This window comes from Rhopalosiphum padi, chromosome 3, assembly GCF_020882245.1.
Source record: "Rhopalosiphum padi isolate XX-2018 chromosome 3, ASM2088224v1, whole genome shotgun sequence".
Lineage (NCBI taxonomy): Eukaryota > Metazoa > Arthropoda > Insecta > Hemiptera > Aphididae > Rhopalosiphum > Rhopalosiphum padi.
The window spans coordinates 18,679,071-18,699,697 of record NC_083599.1 but is presented as its reverse complement, the minus strand read 5'-3'; the positions used below and the strand labels follow the sequence as shown (position 1 = coordinate 18,699,697).

Below are 20,627 nucleotides of genomic sequence, written 5' to 3'. Positions count from 1 at the left end.
TTTAGACCTACGGATTATATTATTATATTGATTAAACACGTCTTTATAGAAGAAAACAGCCAACAGAGAATGCACATAACTAAAACCTCACGTCATCCCACTTTAACCCGTAAAAGGTATATAACTAATAATATAAAGTATCTCTTGAGGAAGACCTCTTCTCCCGCCCACAATAATTAACCCAACACCTACTATATATTAAGAATTGCAATCTATTGAAAAAAAGATTAATATTGGAAACATATGTATCTAATATATTCTATCATAATACTACAAAATATAAACATACCGGTGTTTATAAAAATAGTCTAGCAAACTTGAAAAATTTTAATTGGTCGATTAAAAAAAAATCATTATTTAAAGCATTAGTGCTTCTCATTGGTAATGATGTTACAGAGAAAGTAACAAGGGTTAAATCAACTTAAAAATTACACAATAATGAATAAAATAATAATTACATTAGAATTCACGAGTTCAGCATGTTTAATAAAAAAATATTTTAGTTGAAATCATATAGTATAATTATCAATTAAGGGAACAAATTTTAATATGCCGCAGAAAACATTCGCTCAAACAATAAAGTAACTGATGTCTTTTTTGGTTATAAAACTATTATAAAGAATGAGAAATACTAGAAAAAAAAATTATATTAAGTAATCAATTTTTAGGAGTATTATGAACTAAGTTGTTTATAATTTAAAAAAATAAATTATATGTAAATAGGTTTTCCATCATTTTATTTGATACAAAACAATGTAAATCACGTCATCAACATTAAATTAAACTTCTCCCCTGAGGTTTTGGGCAACTGTGACATTTGAAAAGATGGTCAGTGAACTCAGAATATTAGGTCTTCTTGAGTAATACATCCCGTTCCCGCCGTTTTGCCCGAATCAAAATTCCCGAATGAACTTTTTCCCGAACGGTATTTTATTCGAAAAACCGAAAACCCAAAACATTTTTCCTTGAACGACTTTTTCCGACGGTTATTTTTCCCGAAATACAAATTATTTTATTATTAATAATTTTTTATTATTTGATACAAGTATTGATCATCGTGTTTATAAGATAATATCACACTCTGATTATACATTAGGTATCCAGTTATTGCTGTAAATTAAGCACAATTTAATGTTTAATTGTCAGTAAGTAAAATAAATGCATTTAACAGAAAAAAAATTCAAAAAATATAGTTTTAGTTATATACAAGTACATGACAATAACTGCCATATATTACTGATAAATAATACTAATAATATCTTTCATTCGTTTTAACGTTGATATCAGAACCGATCGAGTTTATTCAGTCATAAAAGTGCTTGTATACTTTTTTTTAGCATAATATTATTCCCAATAATTATAAACTATAGTATTTGGTTGTATATCTTAAAAGTCCAAGGTTTGAATATAATATCATAGGGCAAATTCAAAAAAAAGCAAAACCTACGAGTAGTTTACAAACGATGGGAAAGGTACACAAAGTCACAAACCACAATTACCATTGTTGCCGCCGTAGAGTAATATAATTATGGTGACCAAACGTACTATTTTTCGTAGGATAGTACTCTTTTTTGACATGTGTCCTAATGTCCTTAACAATAGTGTTAAGTACATGATATTGTACTTTTTTTTTAAAAATTATTATGGGCTAATACGTGTTTATGTGTTTTTACTATTTTTATAATTTGATTATTAATTTAGATTTTTATGGTTCGACCTAAAGCATTCTTATTGGTTGATAGCGCGATTTAAGATATACTAAATCGTATATATTTAAATTTTACACTTGGTATTTTTACCCTTTACAAAATAATTTAACTTTAGTTTAAGTTTACTTTAAATACTTCAATATCAAAGTAATTTCATCATAAAGACACACTCTAAATGAGTTGACATTATAATTTAAAATAATTGGTTTTTATAATTGATAATAATAATAATAAAATAAAATAGAGTAATCAGATGAAAAAAAAAAACGATTTTTAATATTTTTTATAGAAGGAGATAGACCTATAAAAATATGAGTAAAACGGGTAGAACAGTATACGCATTGGGCAATTACGACAGAGAAGGAGCTAAGTTTTAAAAATATGTACTTTTTTTAAAATTTTTATATCTGGTCACCATAAATATAATATAATATTATAAAATAAAAATACTATCGGTTACGGAGGAACAGCCGATCGACACACACACACACACACACAAACACTCGCGCGCACCAGCCGTTATTTTTATATTTATTTTTGTTTTAATTATATTTTGTGTCTGTGAATTATATAATATTATGCAAATCAGGTATAGGATTGTTATCTGCTGCCGCCGGCTCGCCTAACACGGCCGCCGCAATTTTTTGTCTTCCTCCGTCCGTCGTGTGAGTTAGGCCGTCGCGAACAATACTTTTCTATATATGCACAAATTGCTGTTTTTTGTTATAACTACTTATATATATATTGTTATACTTTTTATATTTGTTGCGTGGATTTATATACGCGTAATCGCCATATATTTCACTTAATATGATATACGTGTGCGCGAATCGCCACGTTCTTACGTTATTAATATTATATATTATACTATAGTCGATGTTACGATTTGGCGACATTATTGGTCATTTATTTCGATGTAATTATATATTCGTGGAGTGTGAATTTTATTTAGAATATTATAGGCATAGGTAGTAGCTGGCCAGCGGTGCACTGAAAAGCCGTGAGTTATTTTTTATTGTCATTATTTATTATATATTTTTTACTCGCTTAGCCAAAAGGGCTATTTTTCTTGACTATATATTTATCACTGTTGAGCCAGAAGGGCTTTTCTTTTATATATATTTTTTTATATCAATTATACTAGGCAGCTATTGCTCTAATAGCGGTTTTCTATTATATCATGTGTAATTGAGTCAGAAGGGCCATAACTTAATTTTGTCATATTTTATTTACTATATTTATATTTTATTCTGTTTAGCCATAAGGGCTACGCAGTTTTTAGCATTATTAATCATTATATTTTTCTATTCATGTGATTTATTTGTACGATTTTTAATATATCTGGTTGTGCTGAACCGGCATTTGGGTTAGGCATTTTACTATACTATATACATTTTTACTTGTTGGGACAAAATGGCCATATCTTATTTTCTATATTATTATATCATATTTTATACCATATTTACATTTGAGTTACCATTATTTATTATAGAGTTACCTATTCGTTAAGTATACAAACAAACATATATATACACTTACACACCACTACACTACATAGCTCACTAGTATTTGCGCGGCGAACTCAACCAATTCTAGTTGAGCTATACACAATTTACACAAATTTACAAAGGTCGGTCGGTGTGTTAGTATAATACGTACCTAGTAAGCACGAAGCATTTTGGTAACCGGGCGCACGGCCTATTATTCTTTGTTCCCGGCCCGTACAACCATATTGCAATAATATTAATGATATAAATTATTTATTATTGTGTATAAATAATTTGTTGTTGTAGTATAATATTCTATAACTTATTAGTTGTTAGTAAATAGTATTTCATATTTTCATATTTTCATTATATAGTAACATAACAATCATAACATACCATATTCTTATCAATCGTCCGTAAAAACCGCGTATTTTGGAAAAAATATATGAACATGTTCCGGCAGAGCTCACGCTTTTAAACCTATATGAATGGAAAAGACAGGTGGTGTAACATAGTGTTAAAATATCTAAGGGAACACATTGACCAGTTTCGAAATATAAATTTTCGAAATTGGGTAAGTACAGCGCGCGACGGTATGCCCGGTATGGACGGTCGTCCGTTAAACATCACCTGCCCTTTCCATTCATATAGGTTTAATAGCGTGATCTCTGCCGGAACATGATCAAATATTATTTCCAAAATACGTGGTTTAACGGACGACCGTCTATCAGGCATACCATCGTGCGCGGTACCTACTCAATTTCGAAAATTAATATCCGAATATACCTGGTATTTATATACCAGAATGTTTTGAAGAATTTAAATATATTTTATGTATAACTATGTTTTATAGTGTTTACGAAGTATAAGCACAAATTAATTATATGAATGTTAATAACGGAAAATAAGAATCGTTGTCATAATCTAGTAGTCAAGGTTTCTAGACACTAACATGACAATTGAGTGTTTTATAAGCAGTTTAAAATACGACTTTGTAATATTTGTTTAAATTACCATGTAATATCATGTTTTATTGTGTTTATGAAGTATCAGCTTTAATGTAATATTTGAACGTTGATAATGGAAAATTAGAATCATTTTCTTAATCTAATGGTCAGGGTTTCATGACACTAATTCGAGAATTGAATGTTTTATAAACAGTTATATAGTATAGCAATGTGCGTGCAATGGTTATTGAATATAATTGATACTAAATTAATAGCAGTAAACTGGTTGGATCTGACTGGAACGGGACTATAACAGTGTTAAAAATCAATAATTGTTCATATCACTGATAAACTTTGAATTTTAATTATATGCTTCGAAAACGCTTATAATAAAATTAATATTATTGTGAATGTATAATACTAATATGACAAGTCTCAAAATGTACAAACGCTAAACAATAGGTACCTATGGTAAATTACAAAATGACAAGTGTAATATTATATTTTCTAATTTTCTATTAAAACTTTTGTCCTTGTAAATTTTCTAGTACTATCAAATATAATTCTGATTTTATTTATACAATTATATCAAATACATATTTATTATAATAAGTACATAGAACAAAATAAATCTGCTTGGATACAACATTTCAGTTATTATTTATTAGTGTTAATTTTATGCGTATATTAAATATGCAATATATAAGTATGATAGGTGGTAATTTCTTTTGAATTTCACAATACAACTTCAGTAATATTTATGTTAGATGAATATTTAAATTTTATGGACATCGAACATAAAAAATAAAGTATGATGATTTTTTTACTTTGTTAATTATTCAAATAATGAATCGTTATATATAAGATATTAAGATATATAATAGGTAAGATCGTTTATTTAAGTTCGATAAGTTGACTTGTGGACTGTAGAGTCTGGGAGAATAATAATGCATAATAAATTAACAATCTTATTATATTATGCTTAACTGCAACTATTTAAACACATAAAAAATACTTAAATATATTGTTTCATGCTATTACTTTTTGACTTCAGTCTTACAAGTTACTTTGTGTCTAGGTTAAGACTCATAATCTATATACCACTGCCTACTAAATATACAATGTACACAATATTATTGGAAATTTATATCATTATATTATAATTCATACTCCTTTTTGAAATTGTATTTGTATCTAAAAATATTATAATATTAAACAATTTTGAATTCAGGGGCCTGAGATAAAATGTGATATGTTGTATATTCCAGAAGAATTTATATATTGTTTTTCATCCATGATAGTGATTTAGTGATATAAAACATTGTTTTTCTATTGATAAAACTGTTTAGATTAACTGTATGGTTTATACTTTATATTACATATCTTTTTGTACTTTTACATTCGTATTTGTATTTAAATTTCAACTTTAAATTGTTTTCAAACATTTGGTAACAAGAATGAAGTTTGTCAGTTAGTTTTTGTTTGATTATTTACAATTCTAAATTGTTCAGTGTTGTCCACGTACTAGTTGTCATATATGGATTATCGTACTCCTTATGGTGTGATAGTGACATTTTATCCTCCAACCATTATACATATTAAACTAACTAAATTTTTTCAGATTGCGGTACAGCAGATCATTCAAGACATGAATTACCATTTCTAACACATGAGAAAGTGACAACATCCTACGTTGAAAATGGACTAGACGATACTGATAACAATAATAGTTTTATGTAAAGTACAAGTAATGGATATTGAATATAATTGATAGCAACATAATTGTAGTATAACAAAAACTTAGTGTCATGAAATCCAGACCATTAGATTAAGTAAATAATTCTTATTTAACATTACCAACATTTATATATTTCAATTAAGATGATACTTCATAAACACTATAAAACATGTTTTATTTTAAATATATATTTTTATCTGCTTATAAAACACTGAATTCTCAAGTTAGTTTAATGAAACCCAGACCATTAGATTAAGTAAATGATTCTAATTTACCATTATTAACTTGCATACATTTCATTTACGCAGATACTGCATAAACTCTATAAAACATGATTTTATATATTAATTTTGATGAATATTAAATATTTATGTTTTTAACTGCTTATAAAACACAAAACAATTCTCAAGTTAATCTTTTGAAACCTGGACCACTATATTAGGAAATGATTCTAATTTACCATTATTACCTTGCATACATGTCAATTAACCAGATACTTCCTATACTCTATAAAACATGTGTTTATATGATAATTTTGACGAATATTACAAATTCTTATTTTCAGCTGCTCATAAAAAACTCAATTATCAAGTTAGTATCATGAAACCTAGACAATTAGATTAAGTAAATGATTCTTATTTACCATTATTAACTTCCAAACATTTCATTTACGTAGATACTGCATAAACTCTATAAAACATGATTTTATATATTAATTTTAATGAATATTAAATATATATGTTTTTAACTGCTTATAAAACACACAATTCTCAAGTTAATCTGTATAAACCTGGTCCACTATTTTAAGAAAATGATTCTAATTTACCATAATTAACTTGCATACATTTCATTTAACCTTATACTTCATAAACACTATAAAACATGATTTTATATGATAATTTTGACGAATATTAAAAATTCATGAATTAAACTGCTTATAAAGCACTGAGTTATCGAAAAATTCTCCAATTATTATATATATTTAACTGCTTAAATTTTTTCAGATGGCAATACAGCATATGAGTCAAGGATTGCTGAGACATTTATTCATATTCATACAACTTTGGGAAAGTATGAACATCCAATGTTGAAAATGAACTAAAAGATACTGATTATAAAGAATTTATGCAATGTACGTAGAATGAATATTGGCTGTAATTGATAAAAAATTAATAGTATTGTATCTAAAAGGTACTCAAATGAATCCCTGACCATAATATTAGGTAAATTATTTAAATTCACCATTATTAACTAGCATACATTTTATTTAAGCAGATACTTCATATACTCTATAAAACATGATTTTATATGATAATTTTAATGAATATTAAATATATTTGTTTTTATCTGCTTATAAAACACACAATTCTCAAGTTAATCTCTTGAAACCTGGACCACTATATTAGGAAATGATTCTAATTTACTATTATTACCTTGCATACATGTCAATTAACCAGATACTTCTTATACTCTATAAAACATGTTTTTATATGATAATTTTGACGAATATTAAATATATATGTTTTTAACTGCTTATAAAACACACAATTCTCAATTCAATCTGTATAAACCTGGTACACTATTTTAAGAAAATGATTCTAATTTACCATAATTAACTTGCATACATTTCATTTAAGCCTTATACTTCATAAACACTATAAAACGTGCTTATATATCATAATATTGACTAATATTACAAATTCATACATTGAACTGCCTGTAAAACACTGTATTCTCAAGTTATTCTCCAACCACTATACATATTTAACTGAATATTTTTTATTTTTAGATGGCAGTACAGCAGATCACTCAATACATGCTGAGACATGAATTCACATTTCTACCACTATGCAAAATATCAACATCCTACGTTGAAAATGTACTAGACGATACTGCTAATAATAAGGGTTTTGTGCAACGTGCGTGTAATGGGTATTGAATTTAATTGATATTAAATTAATTGTAGTGTAATAAAAAGTCAGTGTCATGAAACTCTGACCATTAGATTATAAGCAAATGATTCTAATTTTCAATTACTGACATTCAAATATTACATTTAAGCTGATACTTCATAAACACAATAAAACATGATTTTACATGGTAATTTTAACAAATATTACAAAGTCATATTTTTAACTGCTTATAAAACACTCAATTCTCATGTTAGTGTCTAGAAACCTTGACTACTAAATGATGACAATGATTCTTATTGTATACAAGTATACAAGTATTACAAACTCTTATTATTTTAATATTGAAAAGCAGCAATTTTATGTTAATGTACAATTGTATTCTTTACTTATATTTCGTTTTACATTAAAACTCAACAAAACATTCTGGTAGATTTGTATTATCTCTTTTATTGCTAAGCATTATAATTATTTCTTTAACCATTATACATATTTAACTGACTATTTGTGTTTTAGATGGCAGTACTGCAGATCACCGGAGGCATGCTGAGACATGAATTAGCATTTCTATCACTAGGGAAAGTTACAACATTTTCCGTTGAAAATGGAATAGAAGGTACTGCTAATATTAATGGTTTTGTGCAACGTGCGTGTAATGGGTATTGGATGTAATTGATATTCAATTAATAGTATTGTTACAAAAAGTTAGTGTCACAAAACCCTAACCATTATATTAAGTAAATGGTTCTTATTTACCATTATTAACTTCCATATATTTCATTTAGGCTCATACTTAATAATAAACACTATAAAACGTGCTTATATATCATAATTTTGACTCATATTACAATTTCATATTTTTAGCTGCTCATAAAAATCTCAATTATCAAGTTAGTGTCATGAAACCTAGACAGTTATATTAAGTAAATGATTCTTATTTACCATTACCAACATCCATATTTGTCATTTAAGCTGATACTTCATAAACACTATAAAACATGTTTTTAATATGATAATATTGACTAATATTACAAATTCATACTTTGAACTGCCTGTAAAACACTGTATTCTCAAGTTATTCTCCAACCGTTATACATTATTAACTTACTACATTTTTTCAGATGGCAGTATATCAGATCAATCAAGGCACGCTGAGACACGAATTCACATTTCTACCACCAAGGAAAGAATCAACATGCTATGTTGAAAATGGACTAGAAGATACTGATAATAATATTGGATTTATGCAATGTGCGTGCAATGGTTATTGAATATAATTGATTCTAAATTAATAGCTGTGAAACATTTGAGATTTGTTAAATATCTGAATAAAATAATAGTAAACACCTTTAGCTTGTATTGTTTATTCTTAAAATTTACCTATGCTATAAATATATTTTATTTTTACTATATTTAAATGATCATTATAAAACATTTATAAAACACTCAAATATTAAGTTAAAGTTTAGAAGCTTTAACAATGGTTTAAGAAATTTACCATTATTATCTTTCAGGTGTTTCATTTAACCTGGTATTTTGAATACACTATAATACATGTTTTTATATGATAATTTTGACAAATTCCTATTTTAAACTGCTTATAAAACACTCAAAATTATTAAATGTATGCACCGACAGAGGGCGGTAGTGGGGACGACATCCGTCGGCCGATGCCCGATCGCCTCAGAGAAAAACTAGTTGGTTGTGTGCCGTTCACCGGACGGTCGTTTTAGAGTAACTGATCGTTGTTTTTACTTAGCTTTTGCGTGTAGTTGTTGTTCATTTAATAAAGATTTTTGATATTATAAACGAATTGTTCATATTTTATGCCGGAAGTTAACACAAGTAAGTGTCTTGATTAAGAAAATGATTCTAATTTATCATTTTTAACTTGCACATGTTTCATTTAATCTGATATTTTTACTTCATAAAAACTATAAAATATGATTTTATAAGTTAATTTTGACGAATAATACAAATAATTATTTTTAGATTCTGAACGGAGTGATGAATGTATTGATTTTACAATGATGTTTGTATTATTTTTGTGTCCGTCATCACTTTTTGGAGTAGTAATAATGCTTCGTTTTTGACTTCAGCCCCTCTTTGAAAAGACAAAATCGATTTTTTGATTTTGCTGTAAGTCAAAAACGAATCATTGTAAATACATGAAATTTTCAACAAACGTTTATATTAGCGTTATCTATTTGCGATTAAATTTTCAATATATTTTGACATTTTTTAAGCTACTTATAGATAATTGAAACTTATCGTAGTAAAAAATAAATCAAAAATCGTTAGTCACAATTTTTGTTTATAAGCATTTAAAGTTCAAATGTTTAAAAAATATATCAAAATCACGAAAATTTGCAAAGAATTTTGAAGTTGAAAATTCATAAAATCTTTGTGATTTATACTTAAGGTTAAAAAATCCAATACTAGGTTATCCATAAGTTTTCCTTCAAGTAACCGTAAAAAAATAAATCCATTGTCAATATAGAAAACATTTTATGTGCGTATGAAATATAATTTTTTACGAAATCGCGTAAAATAACGATATATTACAATTTAAATATAGGTAATAATATAATATATCCAACTAATTATCATTGACTGACAAATCATCTCCGTTCAGAATCGTTTTTCGTATACAATACTACCCGTCGTTGCATTCAAATTTAACACATCCATTATAGTGACCAGTGACCTACTTTCCATCTCTACTATACAGCGGAGCGATACCCACGTTTTTTCATATTGAATAGGAGCAAATTTTCAGTTGTACAAATGTATTCTCTAGTCACACTTATAATATGTACATTTATATTCTAGAAAACATTCTGGTATATTTGTAGGTACTATCTTTTATGGCTTATCATAATTATTATTTCTTATCGTCTGTTATATTATATTATGTCTATATTTCATATCATTTTGCAGTTTTACATTCGTATTTGTATTTGCGTTTCAACTGTAAATTGTTTTCAAGAATTTTTTAATAAAAATGAAGTTTGTCTGTTAGTTTATGTTTTGATTGTTTCAATTTCAAAATTATTCAGTGTTGTCCATGTACTAGTTGTTATATAAAAATTGTTGTCCTCTTTACGGTGTCTAGTAGCGACATTTTATCCTCCAACCATTATACATATTTAACTTACTATTTTTTTTTTAGATGGCAGTACAGCAGATCATTCAATACACGCTGAGACATGAATTCACATTTCTACCTCTATGCTAAATATCAATATCCTACGTTGAAAATGTACTTGACGATACTGCTAATAATAATGGTTTTGTGCAACGTGCGTGTAATGGGTATTGAATTTAATTGATATTAAATTAATAGTAGTGTAACAAAAAGTCAGTGTCATGAAACCCTGACCATTAGATTATAAGCAAATGATTCTAATTTTCCATTATTGACATTCAATTATTACATTTAAGATGATACTTCATACAGACAATAAAAAATGATTTAATATCATAATTTTGATATGAAAATTTAAACAAATATTACAAAGTCATACTTTGAACTGCTTGTAAAACACTGTATTCTCAAGTTATTCTCCAACCACTATACATATTTAACTGAATATTTTTTATTTTTAGATGGCAGTACAGCAGATCACTCAATACATGCTGAGACATGAATTCACATTTCTACCACTATGCAAAATATCAACATCCTACGTTGAAAATGTACTAGACGATACTGCTAATAATAAGGGTTTTGTGCAACGTGCGTGTAATGGGTATTGAATTTAATTGATATTAAATTAATTGTAGTGTAATAAAAAGTCAGTGTCATGAAACTCTGACCATTAGATTATAAGCAAATGATTCTAATTTTCAATTACTGACATTCAAATATTACATTTAAGCTGATACTTCATAAACACAATAAAACATGATTTTACATGGTAATTTTAACAAATATTACAAAGTCATATTTTTAACTGCTTATAAAACACTCAATTCTCATGTTAGTGTCTAGAAACCTTGACTACTAAATGATGACAATGATTCTTATTGTATACAAGTATACAAGTATTACAAACTCTTATTATTTTAATATTGAAAAGCAGCAATTTTATGTTAATGTACAATTGTATTCTTTACTTATATTTCGTTTTACATTAAAACTCAACAAAACATTCTGGTAGATTTGTATTATCTCTTTTATTGCTAAGCATTATAATTATTTCTTTAACCATTATACATATTTAACTGACTATTTGTGTTTTAGATGGCAGTACTGCAGATCACCGGAGGCATGCTGAGACATGAATTAGCATTTCTATCACTAGGGAAAGTTACAACATTTTCCGTTGAAAATGGAATAGAAGGTACTGCTAATATTAATGGTTTTGTGCAACGTGCGTGTAATGGGTATTGGATGTAATTGATATTCAATTAATAGTATTGTTACAAAAAGTTAGTGTCACAAAACCCTAACCATTATATTAAGTAAATGGTTCTTATTTACCATTATTAACTTCCATATATTTCATTTAGGCTCATACTTAATAATAAACACTATAAAACGTGCTTATATATCATAATTTTGACTCATATTACAATTTCATATTTTTAGCTGCTCATAAAAATCTCAATTATCAAGTTAGTGTCATGAAACCTAGACAGTTATATTAAGTAAATGATTCTTATTTACCATTACCAACATCCATATTTGTCATTTAAGCTGATACTTCATAAACACTATAAAACATGTTTTTAATATGATAATATTGACTAATATTACAAATTCATACTTTGAACTGCCTGTAAAACACTGTATTCTCAAGTTATTCTCCAACCGTTATACATTATTAACTTACTACATTTTTTCAGATGGCAGTATATCAGATCAATCAAGGCACGCTGAGACACGAATTCACATTTCTACCACCAAGGAAAGAATCAACATGCTATGTTGAAAATGGACTAGAAGATACTGATAATAATATTGGATTTATGCAATGTGCGTGCAATGGTTATTGAATATAATTGATTCTAAATTAATAGCTGTGAAACATTTGAGATTTGTTAAATATCTGAATAAAATAATAGTAAACACCTTTAGCTTGTATTGTTTATTCTTAAAATTTACCTATGCTATAAATATATTTTATTTTTACTATATTTAAATGATCATTATAAAACATTTATAAAACACTCAAATATTAAGTTAAAGTTTAGAAGCTTTAACAATGGTTTAAGAAATTTACCATTATTATCTTTCAGGTGTTTCATTTAACCTGGTATTTTGAATACACTATAATACATGTTTTTATATGATAATTTTGACAAATTCCTATTTTAAACTGCTTATAAAACACTCAAAATTATTAAATGTATGCACCGACAGAGGGCGGTAGTGGGGACGACATCCGTCGGCCGATGCCCGATCGCCTCAGAGAAAAACTAGTTGGTTGTGTGCCGTTCACCGGACGGTCGTTTTAGAGTAACTGATCGTTGTTTTTACTTAGCTTTTGCGTGTAGTTGTTGTTCATTTAATAAAGATTTTTGATATTATAAACGAATTGTTCATATTTTATGCCGGAAGTTAACACAAGTAAGTGTCTTGATTAAGAAAATGATTCTAATTTATCATTTTTAACTTGCACATGTTTCATTTAATCTGATATTTTTACTTCATAAAAACTATAAAATATGATTTTATAAGTTAATTTTGACGAATAATACAAATAATTATTTTTAGATTCTGAACGGAGTGATGAATGTATTGATTTTACAATGATGTTTGTATTATTTTTGTGTCCGTCATCACTTTTTGGAGTAGTAATAATGCTTCGTTTTTGACTTCAGCCCCTCTTTGAAAAGACAAAATCGATTTTTTGATTTTGCTGTAAGTCAAAAACGAATCATTGTAAATACATGAAATTTTCAACAAACGTTTATATTAGCGTTATCTATTTGCGATTAAATTTTCAATATATTTTGACATTTTTTAAGCTACTTATAGATAATTGAAACTTATCGTAGTAAAAAATAAATCAAAAATCGTTAGTCACAATTTTTGTTTATAAGCATTTAAAGTTCAAATGTTTAAAAAATATATCAAAATCACGAAAATTTGCAAAGAATTTTGAAGTTGAAAATTCATAAAATCTTTGTGATTTATACTTAAGGTTAAAAAATCCAATACTAGGTTATCCATAAGTTTTCCTTCAAGTAACCGTAAAAAAATAAATCCATTGTCAATATAGAAAACATTTTATGTGCGTATGAAATATAATTTTTTACGAAATCGCGTAAAATAACGATATATTACAATTTAAATATAGGTAATAATATAATATATCCAACTAATTATCATTGACTGACAAATCATCTCCGTTCAGAATCGTTTTTCGTATACAATACTACCCGTCGTTGCATTCAAATTTAACACATCCATTATAGTGACCAGTGACCTACTTTCCATCTCTACTATACAGCGGAGCGATACCCACGTTTTTTCATATTGAATAGGAGCAAATTTTCAGTTGTACAAATGTATTCTCTAGTCACACTTATAATATGTACATTTATATTCTAGAAAACATTCTGGTATATTTGTAGGTACTATCTTTTATGGCTTATCATAATTATTATTTCTTATCGTCTGTTATATTATATTATGTCTATATTTCATATCATTTTGCAGTTTTACATTCGTATTTGTATTTGCGTTTCAACTGTAAATTGTTTTCAAGAATTTTTTAATAAAAATGAAGTTTGTCTGTTAGTTTATGTTTTGATTGTTTCAATTTCAAAATTATTCAGTGTTGTCCATGTACTAGTTGTTATATAAAAATTGTTGTCCTCTTTACGGTGTCTAGTAGCGACATTTTATCCTCCAACCATTATACATATTTAACTTACTATTTTTTTTTTAGATGGCAGTACAGCAGATCATTCAATACACGCTGAGACATGAATTCACATTTCTACCTCTATGCTAAATATCAATATCCTACGTTGAAAATGTACTTGACGATACTGCTAATAATAATGGTTTTGTGCAACGTGCGTGTAATGGGTATTGAATTTAATTGATATTAAATTAATAGTAGTGTAACAAAAAGTCAGTGTCATGAAACCCTGACCATTAGATTATAAGCAAATGATTCTAATTTTCCATTATTGACATTCAATTATTACATTTAAGATGATACTTCATACAGACAATAAAAAATGATTTAATATCATAATTTTGATATGAAAATTTAAACAAATATTACAAAGTCATACTTTGAACTGCTTGTAAAACACTGTATTCTCAAGTTATTCTCCAACCACTATACATATTTAACTGAATATTTTTTATTTTTAGATGGCAGTACAGCAGATCACTCAATACATGCTGAGACATGAATTCACATTTCTACCACTATGCAAAATATCAACATCCTACGTTGAAAATGTACTAGACGATACTGCTAATAATAAGGGTTTTGTGCAACGTGCGTGTAATGGGTATTGAATTTAATTGATATTAAATTAATTGTAGTGTAATAAAAAGTCAGTGTCATGAAACTCTGACCATTAGATTATAAGCAAATGATTCTAATTTTCAATTACTGACATTCAAATATTACATTTAAGCTGATACTTCATAAACACAATAAAACATGATTTTACATGGTAATTTTAACAAATATTACAAAGTCATATTTTTAACTGCTTATAAAACACTCAATTCTCATGTTAGTGTCTAGAAACCTTGACTACTAAATGATGACAATGATTCTTATTGTATACAAGTATACAAGTATTACAAACTCTTATTATTTTAATATTGAAAAGCAGCAATTTTATGTTAATGTACAATTGTATTCTTTACTTATATTTCGTTTTACATTAAAACTCAACAAAACATTCTGGTAGATTTGTATTATCTCTTTTATTGCTAAGCATTATAATTATTTCTTTAACCATTATACATATTTAACTGACTATTTGTGTTTTAGATGGCAGTACTGCAGATCACCGGAGGCATGCTGAGACATGAATTAGCATTTCTATCACTAGGGAAAGTTACAACATTTTCCGTTGAAAATGGAATAGAAGGTACTGCTAATATTAATGGTTTTGTGCAACGTGCGTGTAATGGGTATTGGATGTAATTGATATTCAATTAATAGTATTGTTACAAAAAGTTAGTGTCACAAAACCCTAACCATTATATTAAGTAAATGGTTCTTATTTACCATTATTAACTTCCATATATTTCATTTAGGCTCATACTTAATAATAAACACTATAAAACGTGCTTATATATCATAATTTTGACTCATATTACAATTTCATATTTTTAGCTGCTCATAAAAATCTCAATTATCAAGTTAGTGTCATGAAACCTAGACAGTTATATTAAGTAAATGATTCTTATTTACCATTACCAACATCCATATTTGTCATTTAAGCTGATACTTCATAAACACTATAAAACATGTTTTTAATATGATAATATTGACTAATATTACAAATTCATACTTTGAACTGCCTGTAAAACACTGTATTCTCAAGTTATTCTCCAACCGTTATACATTATTAACTTACTACATTTTTTCAGATGGCAGTATATCAGATCAATCAAGGCACGCTGAGACACGAATTCACATTTCTACCACCAAGGAAAGAATCAACATGCTATGTTGAAAATGGACTAGAAGATACTGATAATAATATTGGATTTATGCAATGTGCGTGCAATGGTTATTGAATATAATTGATTCTAAATTAATAGCTGTGAAACATTTGAGATTTGTTAAATATCTGAATAAAATAATAGTAAACACCTTTAGCTTGTATTGTTTATTCTTAAAATTTACCTATGCTATAAATATATTTTATTTTTACTATATTTAAATGATCATTATAAAACATTTATAAAACACTCAAATATTAAGTTAAAGTTTAGAAGCTTTAACAATGGTTTAAGAAATTTACCATTATTATCTTTCAGGTGTTTCATTTAACCTGGTATTTTGAATACACTATAATACATGTTTTTATATGATAATTTTGACAAATTCCTATTTTAAACTGCTTATAAAACACTCAAAATTATTAAATGTATGCACCGACAGAGGGCGGTAGTGGGGACGACATCCGTCGGCCGATGCCCGATCGCCTCAGAGAAAAACTAGTTGGTTGTGTGCCGTTCACCGGACGGTCGTTTTAGAGTAACTGATCGTTGTTTTTACTTAGCTTTTGCGTGTAGTTGTTGTTCATTTAATAAAGATTTTTGATATTATAAACGAATTGTTCATATTTTATGCCTGAAGTTAACACAAGTAAGTGTCTTGATTAAGAAAATGATTCTAATTTATCATTTTTAACTTGCACATGTTTCATTTAATCTGATATTTTTACTTCATAAAAACTATAAAATATGATTTTATAAGTTAATTTTGACGAATAATACAAATAATTATTTTTAGATTCTGAACGGAGTGATGAATGTATTGATTTTACAATGATGTTTGTATTATTTTTGTGTCCGTCATCACTTTTTGGAGTAGTAATAATGCTTCGTTTTTGACTTCAGCCCCTCTTTGAAAAGACAAAATCGATTTTTTGATTTTGCTGTAAGTCAAAAACGAATCATTGTAAATACATGAAATTTTCAACAAACGTTTATATTAGCGTTATCTATTTGCGATTAAATTTTCAATATATTTTGACATTTTTTAAGCTACTTATAGATAATTGAAACTTATCGTAGTAAAAAATAAATCAAAAATCGTTAGTCACAATTTTTGTTTATAAGCATTTAAAGTTCAAATGTTTAAAAAATATATCAAAATCACGAAAATTTGCAAAGAATTTTGAAGTTGAAAATTCATAAAATCTTTGTGATTTATACTTAAGGTTAAAAAATCCAATACTAGGTTATCCATAAGTTTTCCTTCAAGTAACCGTAAAAAAATAAATCCATTGTCAATATAGAAAACATTTTATGTGCGTATGAAATATAATTTTTTACGAAATCGCGTAAAATAACGATATATTACAATTTAAATATAGGTAATAATATAATATATCCAACTAATTATCATTGACTGACAAATCATCTCCGTTCAGAATCGTTTTTCGTATACAATACTACCCGTCGTTGCATTCAAATTTAACACATCCATTATAGTGACCAGTGACCTACTTTCCATCTCTACTATACAGCGGAGCGATACCCACGTTTTTTCATATTGAATAGGAGCAAATTTTCAGTTGTACAAATGTATTCTCTAGTCACACTTATAATATGTACATTTATATTCTAGAAAACATTCAGGTATATTTGTAGGTACTATCTTTTATGGCTTATCATAATTATTATTTCTTATCGTCTGTTATATTATATTATGTCTATATTTCATATCATTTTGCAGTTTTACATTCGTATTTGTATTTGCGTTTCAACTGTAAATTGTTTTCAAGAATTTTTTAATAAAAATGAAGTTTGTCTGTTAGTTTATGTTTTGATTGTTTCAATTTCAAAATTATTCAGTGTTGTCCATGTACTAGTTGTTATATAAAAATTGTTGTCCTCTTTACGGTGTCTAGTAGCGACATTTTATCCTCCAACCATTATACATATTTAACTTACTATTTTTTTTTTAGATGGCAGTACAGCAGATCATTCAATACACGCTGAGACATGAATTCACATTTCTACCTCTATGCTAAATATCAATATCCTACGTTGAAAATGTACTTGACGATACTGCTAATAATAATGGTTTTGTGCAACGTGCGTGTAATGGGTATTGAATTTAATTGATATTAAATTAATAGTAGTGTAACAAAAAGTCAGTGTCATGAAACCCTGACCATTAGATTATAAGCAAATGATTCTAATTTTCCATTATTGACATTCAATTATTACATTTAAGATGATACTTCATACAGACAATAAAAAATGATTTAATATCATAATTTTGATATGAAAATTTAAACAAATATTACAAAGTCATACTTTGAACTGCTTGTAAAACACTGTATTCTCAAGTTATTCTCCAACCACTATACATATTTAACTGAATATTTTTTATTTTTAGATGGCAGTACAGCAGATCACTCAATACATGCTGAGACATGAATTCACATTTCTACCACTATGCAAAATATCAACATCCTACGTTGAAAATGTACTAGACGATACTGCTAATAATAAGGGTTTTGTGCAACGTGCGTGTAATGGGTATTGAATTTAATTGATATTAAATTAATTGTAGTGTAATAAAAAGTCAGTGTCATGAAACTCTGACCATTAGATTATAAGCAAATGATTCTAATTTTCAATTACTGACATTCAAATATTACATTTAAGCTGATACTTCATAAACACAATAAAACATGATTTTACATGGTAATTTTAACAAATATTACAAAGTCATATTTTTAACTGCTTATAAAACACTCAATTCTCATGTTAGTGTCTAGAAACCTTGACTACTAAATGATGACAATGATTCTTATTGTATACAAGTATACAAGTATTACAAACTCTTATTATTTTAATATTGAAAAGCAGCAATTTTATGTTAATGTACAATTGTATTCTTTACTTATATTTCGTTTTACATTAAAACTCAACAAAACATTCTGGTAGATTTGTATTATCTCTTTTATTGCTAAGCATTATAATTATTTCTTTAACCATTATACATATTTAACTGACTATTTGTGTTTTAGATGGCAGTACTGCAGATCACCGGAGGCATGCTGAGACATGAATTAGCATTTCTATCACTAGGGAAAGTTACAACATTTTCCGTTGAAAATGGAATAGAAGGTACTGCTAATATTAATGGTTTTGTGCAACGTGCGTGTAATGGGTATTGGATGTAATTGATATTCAATTAATAGTATTGTTACAAAAAGTTAGTGTCACAAAACCCTAACCATTATATTAAGTAAATGGTTCTTATTTACCATTATTAACTTCCATATATTTCATTTAGGCTCATACTTAATAATAAACACTATAAAACGTGCTTATATATCATAATTTTGACTCATATTACAATTTCATATTTTTAGCTGCTCATAAAAATCTCAATTATCAAGTTAGTGTCATGAAACCTAGACAGTTATATTAAGTAAATGATTCTTATTTACCATTACCAACATCCATATTTGTCATTTAAGCTGATACTTCATAAACACTATAAAACATGTTTTTAATATGATAATATTGACTAATATTACAAATTCATACTTTGAACTGCCTGTAAAACACTGTATTCTCAAGTTATTCTCCAACCGTTATACATTATTAACTTACTACATTTTTTCAGATGGCAGTATATCAGATCAATCAAGGCACGCTGAGACACGAATTCACATTTCTACCACCAAGGAAAGAATCAACATGCTATGTTGAAAATGGACTAGAAGATACTGATAATAATATTGGATTTATGCAATGTGCGTGCAATGGTTATTGAATATAATTGATTCTAAATTAATAGCTGTGAAACATTTGAGATTTGTTAAATATCTGAATAAAATAATAGTAAACACCTTTAGCTTGTATTGTTTATTCTTAAAATTTACCTATGCTATAAATATATTTTATTTTTACTATATTTAAATGATCATTATAAAACATTTATAAAACACTCAAATATTAAGTTAAAGTTTAGAAGCTTTAACAATGGTTTAAGAAATTTACCATTATTATCTTTCAGGTGTTTCATTTAACCTGGTATTTTGAATACACTATAATACATGTTTTTATATGATAATTTTGACAAATTCCTATTTTAAACTGCTTATAAAACACTCAAAATTATTAAATGTATGCACCGACAGAGGGCGGT

The 20,627-nt window shown here is 27.1% G+C and overlaps 2 long non-coding RNA genes across 36 annotated transcripts in view; both read left to right on the top strand.

Moving 5' to 3' along the window:
• The window catches only part of LOC132927130 (uncharacterized), a 126,048-nt gene extending 113,188 nt beyond the window's left edge, over positions 1-12,860 (top strand). For 13 of the 30 annotated variants that reach the window (XR_009661659.1, XR_009661655.1, XR_009661657.1 and 10 more), the window contains 5 exons: positions 8,913-9,042; positions 10,964-11,106; positions 11,401-11,543; positions 12,038-12,137; positions 12,643-12,859. This is a non-coding gene — a long non-coding RNA (uncharacterized LOC132927130). Of the gene's footprint in view, positions 1-8,912; positions 9,144-10,963; positions 11,107-11,400; positions 11,544-12,037; positions 12,138-12,642 lie in introns of those variants that run through there. The other 17 variants (XR_009661644.1, XR_009661648.1, XR_009661634.1 and 14 more) reach the window with 5 other exon arrangements.
• Positions 12,861-13,255: 395 nt separating this feature from the next.
• Positions 13,256-20,320, top strand: LOC132927978 (uncharacterized). 6 transcript variants are annotated; one of them, XR_009661924.1, is made up of 6 exons: positions 13,256-13,366; positions 14,694-14,836; positions 15,131-15,260; positions 18,861-19,003; positions 19,498-19,597; positions 20,103-20,320. It is a non-coding gene; the product is annotated as an uncharacterized LOC132927978 (long non-coding RNA). The 6 variants fall into 6 exon arrangements; XR_009661925.1 differs by lacking the exon at positions 13,256-13,366 and having other exon boundaries at positions 14,505-14,836; positions 18,861-18,990; XR_009661920.1 differs by lacking the exon at positions 13,256-13,366 and having other exon boundaries at positions 14,505-14,836.
• The last annotated feature ends 307 nt before the right edge of the window (positions 20,321-20,627 follow it).